This window comes from Phocoena phocoena, chromosome 4 (assembly GCF_963924675.1).
Source record: "Phocoena phocoena chromosome 4, mPhoPho1.1, whole genome shotgun sequence".
Taxonomy (NCBI): Eukaryota; Metazoa; Chordata; class Mammalia; order Artiodactyla; family Phocoenidae; genus Phocoena; species Phocoena phocoena.
In genome coordinates, this window is record NC_089222.1 from 100,753,225 (window position 1) to 100,771,409 (window position 18,185).

Consider the following 18,185-nt stretch of genomic DNA (forward strand, 5'->3'; position numbering starts at 1 on the left):
TGTATGATCCTTTTAATGTACTGTTGGATTCTGTTTGCTACTATTTTGTTGAGGATTTTTGCATCTATGTTCATCAGTGATATTGGCCTGTCGTCTTCTTTCTTTGTGACATCTTTATCTGGTTTTGGTATCAGAGTGATGGTGGCCTCGTAGAATGAGTTTGGGAGTGTTCCTCCCTCTGCTATATTTTGGAAGAGTTTGAGAAGGATAGGTGTTAACTCTTCTCTAAATGTTTGATAGAATTCACCTGTGAAGCCATCTGGTCCTGGGCTTTTGTTTGTTGGAAGATTTTTTTGTGTTTTTTTTTTGCGGTACGCGGGCCTCTCACTGTTGTGGCCTCTCCCGTTGCGAGCACAGGCTCCGGACGCGCAGGCTCAGTGGCCATGGCTCACGGGCCCAGCCGCTCTGCGGCATGTGGGATCTTTCCGGACTGGGGCACGAACCCATGTCCCCTGCATCGGCAGGCGGACTCTCAACACTGTGCCACCAGGGAAGCCCTGTTGGAAGATTTTTAATCACAGTTTCAATTTCAGTGCTTGTGATTGGTCTGTTCATATTCTCTATTTCTTCCTGGTTCAGTCTCAGAAGGTTGTACATTTCTAAGAATTCGTCCCTTTCTTCCAGGTTGTCCATTTTATTGGCATAGAGTTGCTTGTAGTAATCTCTCATGATCCTTTGTATTTCTGTAATGTCAGTTGTTACCTCTCCTTTTTAATTTCTAATTCTATTGATTTGAGTCTTCTTCCTTTTTTTCTTGATAATTCTGGCTAATGGTTTATCAATTTTGTTTATCTTCTCAAAGAACCAGCTTTTAATTTCATTGATCTTTGCTATTGTTTCCTTCATTTTTTTTCATTTATTTCTGATCTGATCTTTATGATTTCTTTCCTTCTGCTAACTTTGTGGTATTTTGTTCTTCTTTCTCTAATTGCTTTAGGTGTAAGGTTACGTTGTTTATTTGAGATGTTCCTTGTTTCTCAAGCTAGGCTTGTATAGCTATAAACCTCCCTCTTAGAACTGCCTTTGCTGCATCCCATATGTTTGGTGTCACTGTGTTTTCATTGTCACTTGTCTCTAGGTATTTTTTCATTTCCTCTTTGATTTCTTCAGTGATCTCTTGGTTATTAAGTAGTGTGTTGTTTAGCCTCCATGTGTTTGTATTTCTTACAGATATTTTCCTGTCATTGATATCTAGTCATAGCATTGTTGTCGGAAAAGATACTTGATACGATTTCAATTTTCTTAAATTTACCAAGGCTTGATTTGTGACCCAAGATATGATGTATCCTGGAGAATATTACATGAGCACTTGAGAAAAATGTGTATTCTGTTGTTTTTGCATGGAATGTCCTATAAATATCAATTAAGTCCATCTTGTTTAATGTATCATTTAAAGCTTGTGCTTCCTTATTTATTTTCATTTTGGATGATCTGTCCATGGGTGAAAGTGGAGTGTTAAAGTCCCCTACTATGAATGTGTTACTGTCGATTTCCCCTTTTATGGCTGTTAGTATTTGCCTTATGTATTGAGGTGCTCCTATGTTGGGTGCATAAATATTTACAATTGTTATATCTTCTTCTTGGATCGATCCCTTGATCATTATGTAGTGTCCTTCTTTGTCTCTTGTAATAGTCTTTGCTTTCAAGTCTATTTTGCCTGATATGAGAATTGCTACTCCAGCAGCTTACTCTTGATTTCCATTTGCATGGAATATCTATTTCCATCCCCTCACTTTCAGTCTGTATGTATCCCTAGGTCTGAAGTGGGTCTCTTGTAGACAGAATATATATGGGTCTTGTTTTTGTATCCATTCAGCCAGTCTATGTCTTTTGGTTGGAGCATTTAATCCATTTACATTTAAGGTAATTATCGATATGTATGTTCCTTTTCCCATTTTGTTAATTGTTTTGGGTTTCTTATTGTAGGTCCTTTACTTCTCTTGTGTTTCCTGCCTAGAGAAGTTCCTTTAGCATTTGTTGTAAAGCTGATTTGGTGGTGCTGAATTCTCTTACCTTTTGCTTGTCTGTAAAGCTTTTAATTTTTCTGTTAAATCTGAATGAGATCCTTGCTGGGTAGAGTAATCTTGGTTGTCGGTTTTTCTCTTTCATCACTGTAAATATATCCTGCCACTCCCTTCTGGCTTGCAGAATTTCTGCTGAAAGATCAGCTGTTAACATTATGGGGATTCCCATATGTGTTATTTGTTGTTTTTCCCTTGCTGCTTTTAATATTTGATCTTTGTACTTAATTTCTGATAGTTTGATTAATATGTGTCTTTGCATGTTTCTCCTTGGATTTTTCCTGTATGGGACTCTGTGCTTCCTGGATTTGATTAATTATTTCCTTTCCTATATTAGGGAAGTTTTCAACTATAATCTCTTGAAATATTTTCTCAGTCCCTTTCTTTTTCTCTTCTTCTTCTGGGACCCCTATAATTCGAATGTTGGTGTGTTTAATATTGTCCCAGAGGTCTCTGAGACTGTCTTCAATTGTTTTCATTCTTTTTTCTTTATTCTGCTCTGCAGTAGTTATTTCCACTATTTTATCTTCCAGGTCACTTATCCATTCTTCTGCCTCAGTTATTCTGCTATTGATCTCTTCTAGAGAATTTTTAGTTTCATTTATTGTGTTGTTCATCTCTGTTTTTTTGCTCTTCACTTCTTCTAGGTCCTTGTTAAACGTTTCTTGTTTTTTCTCCATTCTATTTCCAAGACTTTGGATCACCTTTACTATCATTATTCTGAATTCTTTTTCAGGTAGACTGCCTACTTCCTCTTCATTTGTTAGGTCTGGTTGGTTTTTGCCTTGCTCCCTCATCTGCTGTGTGTTTCTCTTTCTTCTCATTTTGCTTAACTTACTGTGTTTGGGGTCTTCTTTTCGCAGGCTGCATGTTCGTAGTTTCCATTGTTTTTGTTGTGCGTTCCCAGTGGCTAAGTTTGGTTCAGTGGGTTGTGTAGGCTTCCTGGTGGAGGGGACCAGTGCCTGTGTTCTGGTGGATGAGGCTGGATTTTATCTTTCTGGTGGGTACGTCCATGTCTGGTGGTGAGTTTGGGGGTGTCTGTGGCCTTATTATGATTTTAGGCATCCTCTCTGCTAATGGGTGGGGTTGTGTTCCTGTCTTGCTAGTTGTTTGGCATAGGGTGTCCTGCACTGTAACTTGCTGGTCGTTGAGTGGAGCTGGGTCTTGGCATTGAGATCTCTGGGAGATTTTTGCCATTTGATATTATGTGGAGCTGGGACGTCTCTTGTGGACCAGTGTCCTGAAGTTGTCTCTCCCACCTCAGAGGCACAGGACTGACTCCTGGCCGGAGCACCAAGAGCCTGTCCTCCACACGGCTCAGAATAAATGGGAGATAAAAAGAAATAAAGAAAGAAGAAGATAAAATAAAATAAAGTAAAATAAAATAAAGTTATTAAAATAAAAAATAACTATTAAGAAAAAAACTTTTTTAAGTGATAAAAAACAAAAACGGACAGACAGAAACCTAGCACAAATGGTAAAAGCAAAGTTTTACAGACAAAATCACACACAGAATCATACACATACACACTCACAAAAAGAAAAAGGGGAAAAATATATATGTCATTGCTCCAAAGTCCACCTCCTCAATTTGGGATGATTCGTTGTCTATTCATGTATTCCACAGATGCAGAGTACATCAAGTTGATTGTGGAGATTTAATCCGCTGTTTCTGAGGCTGCTGGGAGAGATTTCCCTTTCTCTTCTTTTATCGCACAGCTCCTGGGGCTACGCTTTGGATTTGTCCGCGCCTCTGTGTGTAGGTTGGCGGAGGGCATCTGTTCTTTGCTCAGACAGGACGGGGTTAAAGGAGCCGCTGATTCGGGGGCTCTGGTTCACTCAGGCCAGGGGGAGGGAGGGGTGCGGATGCGGGGCGAGCCTGCAGAGGTAGAGGCCAGCGTGGCATTGCTCCAGCCTGAGGCGCGCCGTGCGTTCTCCTGGGGAAGTTGTCCCTGGATCCCGGGACCCTGGCAGTGGCGGGCTGCACAGGCTACCGGGAGGGGAGGTGTGGATAGTGACCTGTGCTGGCACACAGGCTTCTTGGTGGCGGCAGCAGCAGCCTTAGCATCCTATGCCCGTCTCTGGGGTCCACGCTGATAGCCGCGGCTCACGCCCGTCCCTGGAGCTCCTTTAAGCAGCGCTCTTAATCCCCTCTCCTAGCGCACCAGGAAACAAAGAGGCAAGAAAAAGTCTCTTGCCTTTTCGGCAGGTCCAAGCTTTTTCCTGGACTCCCTCCTGGCTAGCTGTGGAGCACTAGCCCCCTTCAGGCTGTGTTCACGCAGCCAACCCCAGTCCTCTCCCTGGGATCTGACCTCCAAAGCCCGAGCCTCAGCTTCCAGCCCCCACCTGCCCCGGTGGGTGAGCAGACAAGCCTGTTGGGCTGGTGAGTGCTGGTCGGCACCGATCCTCTGTGCGGGAATCTCTCCACTTTGCTGTCTGCACCCCTGTTGCTGTGCTCTCTTCCATGGCTCTGAAGCTTCCCTCCTCCACCACCTGCCATCTCAGCCAGTGAAGGGGCTTCCTAGTGTGTGGAAACCTTTCCTCCTCCACAGCTCCCTCCCACTGGTGCAGGTCCCATCCTTGTTCTTTTGTCTCTGTTTTTTCTTTTGCCCTACCCAAGTACGTGGGGAGTTTCTTGCCTTTTGGGAGGTCTGAGGTCTTCTGCCAGCCTTCAGTAGGTGTTCTGTATGAGATGTTCCACGTGTAGATGTATTTCTGATGTATTTATGGGAAGGAAGGTGATCTCTGCGTCTTACTCTTTTGCCATCTTGATGCTCCTCCTACATTACACTTTCAATGTGATGATCAGTTATTGGGATTTTACAGCTCAGTGATGGCTCACTAGCATTCTAAAAGGAAGCCCAGACTCCAGGGGGCATTGATACAACTGATTTAGCTATTTATATGGGATCAATATAAGAAGGTTTATTATTTTTTTATTGGTGTACAGTTGCTTTACAATGTTGTGTTAGTTTCTACTGTACAGCAAAGTGAATCAACTACACGTATATATAGCCCCTCTTTTTTTGTATTTCCTTCCCATTTAGGTCACTGCAGAGCACTGAGTAGAGTTCCCTGTGCTATACAATAAGTTCTCATCAGTTACCTATTTTAGACATAGTACCCATAATATATATATGTCAATTCCCATCTCCCAATTCACCCCACCAGCCTCTTCCCTTGGTATCCATACGTTTGTTCTCTGAGTCTGTCTCTATTTCTGCTTTGCAAATAAGATCATCTATACCATATTTTTTAGATTCCACATATATGCGTTAATACACGGTATTTGTATATCTCTTTCTGACTCACTTCACTGTTTATGACAGTCTCTAGGTCCATCTACATCTCTACAAATGACCCAATTTCATTCCGTTTTATGGCTGAGTAATATTTCATTGTACTTATGTACCACATCTTCTTTATCCATTTCTCTGTTGATGGACATTCAGAAGCTTTAATAATTAGAATGATCAGCAGCAGAAAAGGAATTCCATTGGTTAAATTGGTGAATTGTTAGCCAGCATAATGGGTTTAGAAGTGGATCCTCATTGGTGAGATTAGTGGCATTCAAGATATGTGGATTAGCTAAAATATTTTGGTGATAACTTTCTCCTCTTGCATAATCAGAGTATAGGAATGCAGAGAGGCCTATAGCTAGCCTGTCACTTGAGGGATGGATTCTAATCCCTCAATAATCCCTAAGTGGTTGGGACAGTTAATCTGAAGATGTCTGATTGCGTGGCCTGCAAGGCTATACACTCCTGGCTCTCTGGATGTTGTTTAGGCTTCCTCAAATGATATTTTTTCAGGAAAGATATTTAGGGATCCCCTATAAGAATGGAGAATTGGGACTTCAGTATCTCACAGAACAAATTGTACAAATGCCTTGTTCCTGTTTGTTAATAAATGTTTGTATGATAAATATCAATATATGAGGCAGAATTGTCCTGATTTGCTCTAATTTTAACTTGAAGCAAGTTTGAGGGGGTGGTCACTCAGTCACCTCAAGTGTTCTGGTTGGTACGGCTATCCACTAAAAAGACTTTATGACCCAATTGACATAGACCAGTTCTAAACACAAGTGTGGGAAAAACAAATAACTTCCTTGGGAGAGAAGTTTGGTGAATCTGCTCTTAGTGATCTTTCTCTTGTGGGAAAAAGTTGATAAAGCATCTTACAGTTTTTGTGCTCTCTGTAAGGCAAGTATATTCATTGTTCTGCTCTTTCTGTTCCCCCAAAATATGAAAGGATCAATAGAGGTTTGAATAGAAGTAGCCTCCAAAGGCATAAAACTTCTACTGGGTCATTCACTTCTCTAATTTGCTCCATAAAAGAGCAAATAGGAGAAACTGGGAATAGAATTTTGACCTTTCAGACATTGGTCCCCTGTGCTCTCCAATGAGCCATGATCTTCATGTTATTTAAGGTCTTGCCTAGGCTATTCTCTACAAAAGGTACTTTAAAAAATTGACTATCTCAATCCCTCCAATCTCCAAGTAATTGATGGTTAAAAAAAAAAAAGAATTAAAAGCTAATCAGAAAGCTCTAGTTGTGTGTTCCTTAATTTTCCTTGCTGATATATTTTGAAGTCATCAGATGCTTTCAGCATATCTGCCTAGAAAAGAAGTTATATCAGTTAATACCTTTTCACATTTATTTTTGTATAGGCACTCAGATATGAAAATGTTCAAATGTGTTGAATGATAATTTGTTTTTTCTACTACAGTATCAGTGAAACTGTAAATGGGAAAATGGAAATGTTGTATCTATATCTATGTATCTATAGCAACATCCTTCCAGAGGCAATACTGTATAAATTAAATTCAGAACATGTAACCCAACAGTCTTCCATGTTGAATGATAAAAATATCTATGAAGTCATTTCAAAATATTAAAGAGTCAAATTTTGGAGAAGCAGATTAATTAAGCCATAAACATTGTGAATATTTAAGAATGTTACTCTAAAATGTCACAATTTCAGTAAAAGTAAAAGATTTAGTCTAGGTATTCTGTCACTTTTACAGTTATATGATTTATTAGACAATATTAACATGCAGACAGAAAGTAAAAGATATCTATAACTTTGTATATGTTTGCCACAACTTGCCAGCTAATTATCATTTTGAGATATGATGGTTCTGATTAATAAATCAAAAGGGAAACTCAATTATGAATGCATGCAATCAAACTTCATATGCAAGCCAAAATAAACCCGGCATTTGTAAGTCAGAAGAACTCATTAGGGAAACTAATACAGTGGTGTTCCAAGGCTACATTGTGTGGAAAATAATGCTCTCCCATTTAATGGAAAGAGGTAGGTAAGAGAATACTTAAAAGACAAACTACTTGGAGTACTGCATATGACAACAGGACACTGACTGAAGTAAAGGGCTCAGGTCGAAACTGAAATTGACAGTGTCTTCAACTCTTTTCAGTTGAATTCAAGGAATATTTATTGAGTAACAGACTAAAGCCATTTCTACAGGGGGCTGTTTTTAGTTCAAGGAAAGACAACAACTCATTGCCTCTGATCTCAGACATAGGGGATTTTTATGAGTTGAATTGTGTCTCTCCAAAATTCCTATGCAGTTTTAACCCCAGTACTTCAGAATATGAACTTACATGGAAATAGGGTTGTTGCAGATGTACTTAGTTAAGATGAGGTCATACAGGACTAAGGTGAACCCCTAATTCAGTATAGCTGGTGTCCATATAAAAAAGAGGAAATTTGGACACAGAGACACGCACACAAGGAGAATGGCACGTAAACATGAAGGCAGAGATAGGGATAATTCTTCTATAGGCCAAGGAACATCGAAGACTGCCAGCAAATCACCAGAAGCTAGGAGAGAGGCATGAAACAGATTCTCTCTCAGCCCTCAGAAGGAACCAACCCTATAGAGTCCCTGATCTCAGACTTCCAGCTTCCAGAACTGTGAAACAATAAATTCTGTTGTTCAAGCCACCCAGTTTGAGGTACTTTGTTATGGCAGCCCTAGCTAACTAATACAGGGATAGAAATTGCAATGGAGACACAATCTCTATCCTCAAAGTGCCTAAAAACAGTTGTTCTCATAGAAAAACTTACAGAGAAGTCCACTGGCAGAGTTTTGTCACTTAAATGGTAAATGTCGGGAGCCTTGAAACAGAAGTAGGCAAAAGGGAAAACATATATTACCCAGGGCTGAATTTTGATGAGGCTGAAGATGAAGGGGATAGATGATTCAAAGCATGAATGTGCATTCTTGAAATAGGTGACCATGAGGTCAGTGTTGGGAAGATAAGTGAGGGAAAACCATGGGGAAAAGTGTGTTGATGAGCACACTTTTCTATTTCAAGAATAGAAAAAGTGGAGTCAGTAAGAGAAGTGGAAGATTAGGTGGTTATAGAATTTTGTTTTTAAGGACTTCTCTTTTAGCTCTAAATTTGGGTAGATGCACCCTCTTTGAAGGACAAATGTGAGGACGCTGGATCTTTTTAACATTTTTAACATGACAATATATATCTTAATATTAATGAAAACCATGGAGCATTACCTTGTCAATCTTTCCAAAAATGCTTTAACAATATTATAAAATATTTCAGACACGTAAAATGTCACATAAAAACTAATACAATGATCACTCATATATCCACCACTTGGCTTTAAAAATATGGTATTTCTGATACAGATGAAGCCCCAGGGGTTCCTCTTCCAGATCTCATTTATTGCCCTGACTACCATACCCTATGTCTCCTATTCTGAACTTGCTGTTTATCATTTTCATGCATTTCTTTTTATATTCCTCCTACAGAGTTATCCAGGTTAGAGACGAGTGATGGAGTCTTTATACCTCGGCCTCTGCCAGTGCCAGTTATTGGTCCAAGGCTGTCCCTGGTGGGATGTAAATCCCAAGTTGCTTCCCAGGCCTTTTTGCTTGCAGGCAAAGTAGATGCCAGCAGTCTCTAGGGCAGTCTTCTGATAAAGCCCCAGGTGCTGACTGTTGGAGTATATATGTAACTGAGCAGGACCCTATGGAGCCTTCCTGGGCCAGACTGCCCCCATGTCCTCTGCCTGCCTCTTGTTTGTAGAAAAACTTTAGCCTCCCAGGCCTTCCCTGAGTTCCACAGAATACATTTAATCAGAGAAGTGAGAAAATGCAGAAACAAAGGAAAACTGTCAAGCAAGACAAAATAATAATGGTTTAGCCATTAAACAAAGTCAAGGACTTTTAGCCCCTCCTCAAGGACTACAGATAATACTCTGAGCCATATCCTTTGAACTTTTTTGCTGAAACCACCACCAGGTGGAAGAAGTTAACTCCATGCTGACCACAAGCACAAAGACCCCGGAAGGGCTGGTCCCAAAAGGTTGATGATATTGACTCCTGATTACCTTACCACCAACCAATCAGAAGAATGTCCAGGAGCTGATCACGCACTCCACAATACTCTCCCTCACCCTGTCTTTGAAAACCTTTCTCTAAAAGCCGTCAGAGGGTCTGGGTGTTTTTGAGCATTAGCTGCCTGCACTCCTTGTTTGGCACCTGCAATAAGCACTGCATTTTGCTTCACTACCACCTGGTATCAGTATTTCGGCTTTATTGTACACAGGTGAATGGACGCAAGTTCAGTTCGGTAACAAATGCATATTAGGAGCCTGTGCACTTAACAATAGTAAAGGGAAATAAGAAATATAGGATGCACACTGTCAATGTCTGCTACCTGCCCCATAACATGGATACACCATACTTAATCTTGGTGGATATTTAATTCAAGTGAATATTTATTCTAATTTTTAAGAGTACATGCTAAGATTACCATAAAAAATAGGTATCTTTAAGCATTCCCTAAAGATTTTCTTTATTTTTCAATTTAAGAAATAAGTCTCCCATAAAGTCCTGTTCTATGAGAAGGAAGCAGGGGTGGAAGGGAAGACTGTTTATTCAGGACTGTCAGAGACAAAGTGAGCTGGGAAATGAGCTAGAACTCCTTTTCACAGAGGGTAACTTGTTTTGATGCCTTAGGTCTGGATGCTGCAGGTGAGGGCTCCTTGCTGAGATTGGGGGCAGGACCTGTGTCCTGGCCTCCTGAGATACCCTCATGAAAGAAGAATCTTCCATTTCTCAGGGCACTTTCAAATCCTTTAAACTTCCAGTTTATACCTTGCTTAATCCTTGGTTATTTTACTTAATGTTTTAAAACATGTTTCACCTTTACTTTTTTTCTTCCCTGTTTAATTACTATTTAATTTTTTTTTTCTTTTAAGTGGGAATCAGGAGATATTTGCAAAAGGGGACAGGCTGATTGCCTAAGCCCAATGCAAAAGAGGCTTGAATCTGTTCTTTCTTCCTCATCTCCCTCCTCTTCTCACTCCCTTAGCTCTTAAATTTTGAGATACTAAAGAGATCTCTGTTTCCTATTTGAGTTCTTGTTGGTCTCCAGGACTTAAAAGGAAGACCTGAGGGACAGGATGGCAGCCTGAATCATATATACATAATGCTTTTGACATCTTGATATACACTAAGGCAAATAAGTATAGTTTTCCACCCAAAGAGCAAGTTACTTTTCACAAATTTGCCAAGGAGGAGTCAGAGCAGTGCTGATTTGTCCATGCAGCTCATGAACTATGTATATAGAGACTACAAGAACATCCAGGAGAGGAAATCCAACTGTGTAAATCTCCAACTTGAACACATTTGTTTAAATCCAAAAGAGAAATTGTGAAAGATGTGATGGGGTAGTATTGCTTAAGGAGGACCCCGTAAATGAAGGTAAACCTCGTTACAATTTTAATTTTAGGATTCTTTTACTTAAGTATTAAAATTTCCCCTTTAATGGCCTGGTTTAAGGATAAACAACTAACATACAACAACCACCACAGAAGAAACAAACTGATTTTTCAGGGGAAAATTTAACACATCTCCCAGTTTTCAGCTCTTTAGGACTTGATTAGTGTGATAAACTGAATGTTTGTGTCCCTCCAAAAATCATATATTGAAGCTCTAAACCACCCCTCCCATGTGATGGTATTCAGAAGTGGGGGCTTAGGGAGGTTACTAGGTTTGGATGAGGTCATAAGGGTGGGGCCCCCATGATGGGATTAGTGTCCTGAAAGGAAGCAAAGAGCTCTCTGTCTTTTCATAATGTAAGGACTCAGTGAGAGGGTGGTTCTCTGCAAGCCAGGAAGAGAGCTCTCACTGGGGAACTGAATAAGCCAGAAACTTGATGTTGGACTTTCAGCCTTCAGAACTGGGGGAAATAAATTCCTATTGTTTAAGCCACCCACTGTATAGTATTTTGTTATGGCAGCCCAAATTGACTAGCAGAGTTAGGCTGAGAAAATGTCTAATAGGCATTTTAGTTTGGATGTCTGAGAACCTGATTATATACTTAAAAACTAGAATTTGCAGCTTGAAAGTCAAAGTTTTATAAACTATAAAATGTCTCAGTAATAGTTCCTCATCCATCATAAGCTCCAGTGTTCTATAAAGTTTCTTTAGTGTTTGAAGCCAGTGGAGGAGCTCTTGAACTATGTTAATATCTTTCTTAAGATGAACATATGGGCTTGAGACACCTCCGTGTAAGGTGACCGACATTAGGAAGCTCAGTCTTTACAATTCTTTTTGCTCTGAACTTCTTTTGATAATGTTGTACCAAAAAAACCTTTATCAATATTTCACATTTATATGAAAAAATGCAGTGCATAGTCTGAGGGCTCAGAAAGACTGGCAGTGCTATGGCACTACACAAAGAGATGTTATTTCTGGATTTACAAAGATGATAGGGAACTAGTATTTTCCACCTTATTATTGGAAGTAACTCATCTTAGAAATGCAGTGAAAAAGGCTGCACCTGAAGTGAACTATGAGCAAGTGTATTGATAGAAATGACAAGATATAGAAAGGAGTCATTGAAAACTGGAAAAAGAATTCAGATTAGACCAAAATAGACTATTGTCGTAGATACTTTTTATGAATTCTTCCTAAGAAGAAATTGGAATTTAATATTAGAATGTTATTTTCTTGCATGTTGAGTAGACCTATGGTTAATATAATATCTGGTAAAATGTATTTTGTTTTATTTTTATAACATAGGTTCAGGGTATCTTAAGTAATCCTTTTGTCATCCCCACAAATCCAGAACTGAAGAATACTCTCCAGATATTGTCATTTATTGATATCTTTACTGGCAGAGTCTCTGTGACTATGACAGCTAAGATTCTGGGCCAGTACAGACAAAATCAGGCAAGAAGTACACCTTACAAAATGCTGTTTTAATGGGGCATATTTCTGTCACATTGTGCCACATTCATATTTCATTTTTGTTTTCCTTACTCTTGTTTGTTTATTTCTTGAAAATTGTGACATACATCCCTTATCCTCTCTTCTATATTCTAGGCAATTATTCTAGGCAAGTTATATTCAAGCTACATACAGTGAAGGACAAGGGACTTTACAGTCTGGTCACAATACCTTTCAAATCACAAAGTTCAGACTCATCTGTACTGCACTTCCTGCCAATGTGAATGGCAAGATGGTTACAATTTAGACAGCAGAGGGACATGAGGAGTTTTACAAAAGTTTTATTAGAAATGTGACCCAGATTAACCTCAAAAATTCAAAGCTAGAAAACCAGTAAAAATGAATATATAGTGATATTTTAAAAAAATCAAGAGGGGCTTCCCTGGTGGCCCAGTGGTTGAGAATCTGCCTGCCAATGCAGAAACACGGGTTCGAGCCCTTGTCTGGGAAGATCCCACATGCCGCGGAGCAACTAGGCCCGTGAGCCACAACTACTGAGCCTGCGCGTCTGGAGCCTGTGCTCCACAACATAAGAGGCCGCGATAGTGAGAGTCCCGCGCACTGCGATGAAGAGTGGACCCCGCTTGCCACAACTAGAGAAAGCCCTCGCACAGAAACGAAGAGCCAACACAGCCATAAATAATAAATAAATAAAACTTTTTTTAAAAATCAAGAGAACAGTGCAAAATACCAAAGGAAGTATAATGAATATTATACCTTAAGATTGTTATTATAACCCTCTTTCTGTCCAAGTTTTATAAGTTTTCAAGTAGGAATTAAGGGGACTTCCCTGGCGGTCCAGTGGTTAAGACTCTGTGCTTCCACCTCAGGGTGTTTGATCCCTAGTCGGGGAACTAAGATTCCACGTGCCTCACTGTGCGGCCAAAAAAAAAAAAAAAAAGTGGGGAAAAAAAAAAAGAGTAGGAATTTAAAAAGTATATTTAGCCAGAAATAGAATTCACGATATCAGGGAAAATGTTCTGCTTTTTTCTTGAGACTTCCTTATATTCTCTTGTTTCAGGATGAGGAAAATAACCATTTACAAATAGCTTTCCACATGATCTTACTAGGCGCTAAATCGGCTTATATTTTTCTGGGCTATTTCTAACACTTGATTAAATTTGCAATAGTGTTGGTAGGATGGGGGAAATTCTTACCTGAACAAATGTGGTCTAAATTCTGTGATTATATAGCCTGCATATAATCTGTGGTAATGCAGGAAAAAAATTTAGAATTGTTTTATTCAAAATTATTTTATATAATTACCACACTCATATCCAAAATAAATTTGGGAAAACATATCCATAAAATAGGTAGTATTTATTTTTCAAAACAGTGCCTGAGTTGCTATTATTATTTCAGGTAATTTTCCTGATACTACAGAAAATCCACTGGAGTAGTTTATATTTCAATATTCTTTTCTGGTTTAACCCTGTCTTCATTAACTATGGTTTATCAGGTTCCTAGTTTCATTTATCTGCCCTTTTCCCCCTTATATGTATCAATTATATATAAGCTACTGTGCTCAAATCTGTAGAATCTCTCATTGCCTTAAATCTTCTAAGAATCATGGTTGCCCTCTTGCCCTTCGAGACATCTTCAAGGTCTCTTAAATGTTCTCAAAACTATGAGTTTCATTTATATGCAAGAAAACTTAGCATTGGCATTTAAAAATGTCAATGAAAAGTCTGCATGTTTTATTTTCCTTTCCACTAAGTTTCTCTCTACTTCTTTGTCTTCTACCCGATTTATTTTAAACATGCTGCTTTCACTTACTTTAACAATTCCTTTTTCTGACTTTTCATTTGATCTTTTCACTGGGATTGTTTTGCCACTTATACCTTAAATTTTATAGATAAAAACACTGACTAAATCATTTTAAAGTCCAGTTTTGGAATCTCAATATGAATGTGGGTAACTTCTCAGTTAAATATTACAAGTCAGTTTTCTCTGATCCTTCCTCCCTTCTTATGGGTAGATAGTTCAGAGTTACTAAGCTTTAGTAAACAACACAAAAGTAAAATCCTTGTAAATCGGGGCTTATTAAAATGTACATCTTCTATCTCAGACAATACTAAACTAAGAAAAACAAAGTCACTCTTCCTTGATTTCCAGAAACCTTTCCAAATGTCCTGTGTCCTATTCATTCACCACAAGGGGGCATATGTGTACAAGTGTATCATGACCCTTTGGCAGCATCATTTTATGATTACATGCAAGTATTATTTTGTTTTGTTTTATCATGCTTTTATGTCTTTTTTTCCCCTAGTATGTGTACTTTTTATAAACTGTTCCTAAGACGACTGTATTTTCTAATATTGAGTGTGTAGAATGAATTTCACTTTAAAACCAGAAGATATATTCTACGTTAAAACTCTAGAAACTGCAGCTCTAGCAGTTTCTACTATTTCCCATAAGCCGCATAGCACAGGGAGATCCCCTTGGTGCTTTGTGACCACCTGGGGGGGGGGGGATAGTGAGGGTGGGAGGGAGGGAGACGCAAGAGGGAAGAGATATGGGAACATATGTATATGTATAACTGATTCACTTTGTTATAAAGCAGAAACTAACACACCATTGTAAAGCAATTATACTCCAATAAAGATGTTAAAAAAAAAAAGACATATTGGAGTTCAAGCAAAATCTAATCATGTCCAAGTACCCTGAAACCCCATCAACTTTAGAGATATTAAACATTCAATGGCATAATCTGAAATACACATAATTGTTTTAAGACTCTGAGATAAAATTCGGCACCTGGGGCAACTACATGACTTTGCTGAGGAAAGTTATGCATGTTTTGGCTACAGGTTATAGTTATATCATTGTTTAAAGTATTTTCACATAATTTTACAGGCCTTCCATAAGTGCTCAGAGAGGGGCAAACATTTCCACATCAGTCAATATTGGAGAAAAATGACCATCACAGATAAAGAGAAGAAACTGCATGAAGGTATAGCAAAGTGGAGACTAGTGAGGCCATCAAAACAAAGGTAAAAACAGAATAAAAAATTAACATCAGGGCTAACAATTTCACTCTTCATTATTAAGCATGCTTTACACTGAAAACTATCTTCTAAGAGAAACTGAAAACAAAATTTGGGCTACATGGAATATATATTCAAAGAATAAGGTCTCGGGGCTTCCCTGGTGGCGCAGTGGTTGAGAGTCTGCCTGCCGATGCAGGGGACACGGGTTCGTGCCCCGGTCCGGGAAGATCCCACATGCCACAGAGCGGGGTGGGGGGGCCCGTGAGCCATGGCCGCTGCGCCTGCGTGTCCGGAGCCTGTGCTCCGCAACGGGAGAGGCCACTACAGTGAGAGGCCCGCGTACCGCAAAAAAAAAAAAAAAAAGAAAGAAAAAAGAATAAGGTCTCTTAGTGTGACCATAACAAATCTAACTTCCCCTCGTCCATGTCACTCACCTTCCCTCCTCTCCCAACCCCTTTTCCACTGTATTGACAAATCTTTTACCTGCTTGTGACTTTTGTCTTACTTAATGATGTGCAAGGCTGGAGGAGGAAATAATTGGATATGTGTCGAGATTATATTAGGGCAGTTAAGCGAGATAGGACTTTTAGATAACCTGTTTTACAATCACCTGGGTGTTTACTAAAAACCCAGATTTCCAGATCATACCTTGCTACTCCTCCCACAGACCTGCTGAATGAAAATGACTTTCTGGGGCTGGGAATTGGGAATCTGCATTTTAAATAAGTGCCTTAGGTGATTTTTATGCTGTTCATCTTAATAGAGGCTATAATCCATACTTTAGCTTATTATCTTGTTGGTTGTTATAATATTTCTGTAGATAGTAGACAGTATTATCAAGTCTATTCAAGATGTGGTTATAAACTCCAAGTTTATAACACACTGTTTTTTCTACCATATTATGTCTATAGTGTTTTCTTCATTACGTAATGATTCCACATACTTATTGGCCTATTGTAATGCCCTGATTATGAAATTCTATTGAGGGTGGGGTGTATATGAGGGTGTAATAGCTTACCCCTTGCCTTTGTTAGTTATTACTTTCTATGAATAATACAACTTGGTTCTATCGAATTTACATGCTGTGGAGCAACTAAGCCCGTGTGCCACAACTACTGAGCCTGTGCTCTAGAGCCCACAAGCCACAACTACTGAGCTTGCATGCCACAACTACTGAAGCCCGCTTGCCTAGAGCCCGTGCTCCACAACAAAAGAAGCCACCACAATGAGAAGCCCGCGCACCACAACGAAGAGTAGCCCCCGCTCACCGCAACTAGAGAAAGCACAGTAACGAAGACCCAATGCAGCCAAAATTAAATAAATTAATTTAAAAAAAATCTGAGCCCTCAAAAAAATATATGTTATAAACACTTAAATTAAAAATGTTGGGGCTTCCCTGGTGGCTCAGTGGTTGAGAGTCTGCCTGCCAATGCCAGGGACACGGGTTTGAGCCCTGGTCAGGGAGGATCCCACATGCCATGGAGCAACTAGGTCCGTGCGCCAGAACTACTGAGCCAGGGCACCTAGAGCCCATGCTCCACAACAAGAGAAGCCACCGCAATGAGCAGCCTGTGCACCGCAATGAAGAGTAGCTCCTGCTCGCCGCAACTGGAGAGGGCCCACGTGCAGCAACGGAGACCCAACGCAGCCAAAAATTAAAAAAAAAAAAGTTGTCTTCCCTTAAAGAGATTTTACTTTTATAGTATATATAAAAAACAAAATTTTTTACCACTAAAAAGAACAAGGTAATGATTCAGTTTCTATAAAAAAACCAGAATTAAGGATCAGAATGTGTTAGGACCTAAATTATTCAATATATACAGAAAAGAGTAATCTAGAAAACATTATCTTTATGTATAATTCATTTAGCAGCTGCCTATTTATGACACATATTAGACACTGATTAAGAGCATGGTTAAACAACTGAATAATGTGCATGCTTCATATGATAACACTCCGTTCTTATTGCAAGTTTAAAGAAGCAGAACTAGGTATAGTGAAACTCTGTGTGTTTATGTTAATTAGAATAGGTCATGATCTGAATACATGCTAATATTTATGGATCATGAATGCATTCAGAACTGTTCCTTGCAGAGGGAGAGGTCCAAGGGAAAGTTTGAGGAAAAGTTATTTGCGGTCTCCTTTTCAGTGGCCTGTAGTGAACCACGGCTATAAATGTTTGCTGTATGAAAACCTGATTGGTGTAGCTAGCATAAACCAACAAAGGGATAGCCAGGTGAAAAAATGGGGAAAAAGTATTTATTTCTTAACAAGGATGCTGATAAATTTTTGAATGTTTGAAATTCAATTTTGTATCTTTTAAAAGTATACTTCAGAATTCGATAGCACTTTCTCTAGCTTTTGATCTCCTAATGATTGCTTATAGGCTTGGAAAAGCTGATGATTGTGGGGCTTAATGGTAGGCCCTGGGGTGACAATGAGGGATAGGTATTGAATTTGAAACTGTGGAAGAATCTGAGGTTTCATGGAATATTGCCCAGAATTCCATTAAAAAAAATCAGTAACGGTAATGTTCATTTCCTTAATCTCTTCATCTTTCATTTAAAAATAAATGTTACCCAGTGAAATGACCTCCATCTTTTTGATTAGAAAAGTCACATGAAAACAATCAAACAAACATGTTGTTTATTCACCAACTAATACCAGGGAGAAAAAATTTTAAATATACTGATCAGAAAGATATCTTGGAACTCTGCCAGGAGGTATTTCTCTATTTCTATAACATATATATATATATATAATTATATATATATATATTTTTTTTGCGGTACGTGGGCCTCTCACTGCTGTGGCCTCTCCCATTGCGGAGCACAGGCTCCGGACATGCAGGCTCATCGGCCATGGCTCACGGGCCCAGCCGCTACGTA

At 39.2% G+C, this 18,185-nt stretch overlaps 1 protein-coding gene across 1 annotated transcript in view; it reads right to left on the reverse strand.

Annotated features, from left to right (window-relative positions):
* EPHA6 (EPH receptor A6) overlaps positions 1-18,185 on the reverse strand; it is an 862,400-nt gene that overhangs the window by 85,684 nt on the left and 758,531 nt on the right. The window lies entirely within an intron of this gene.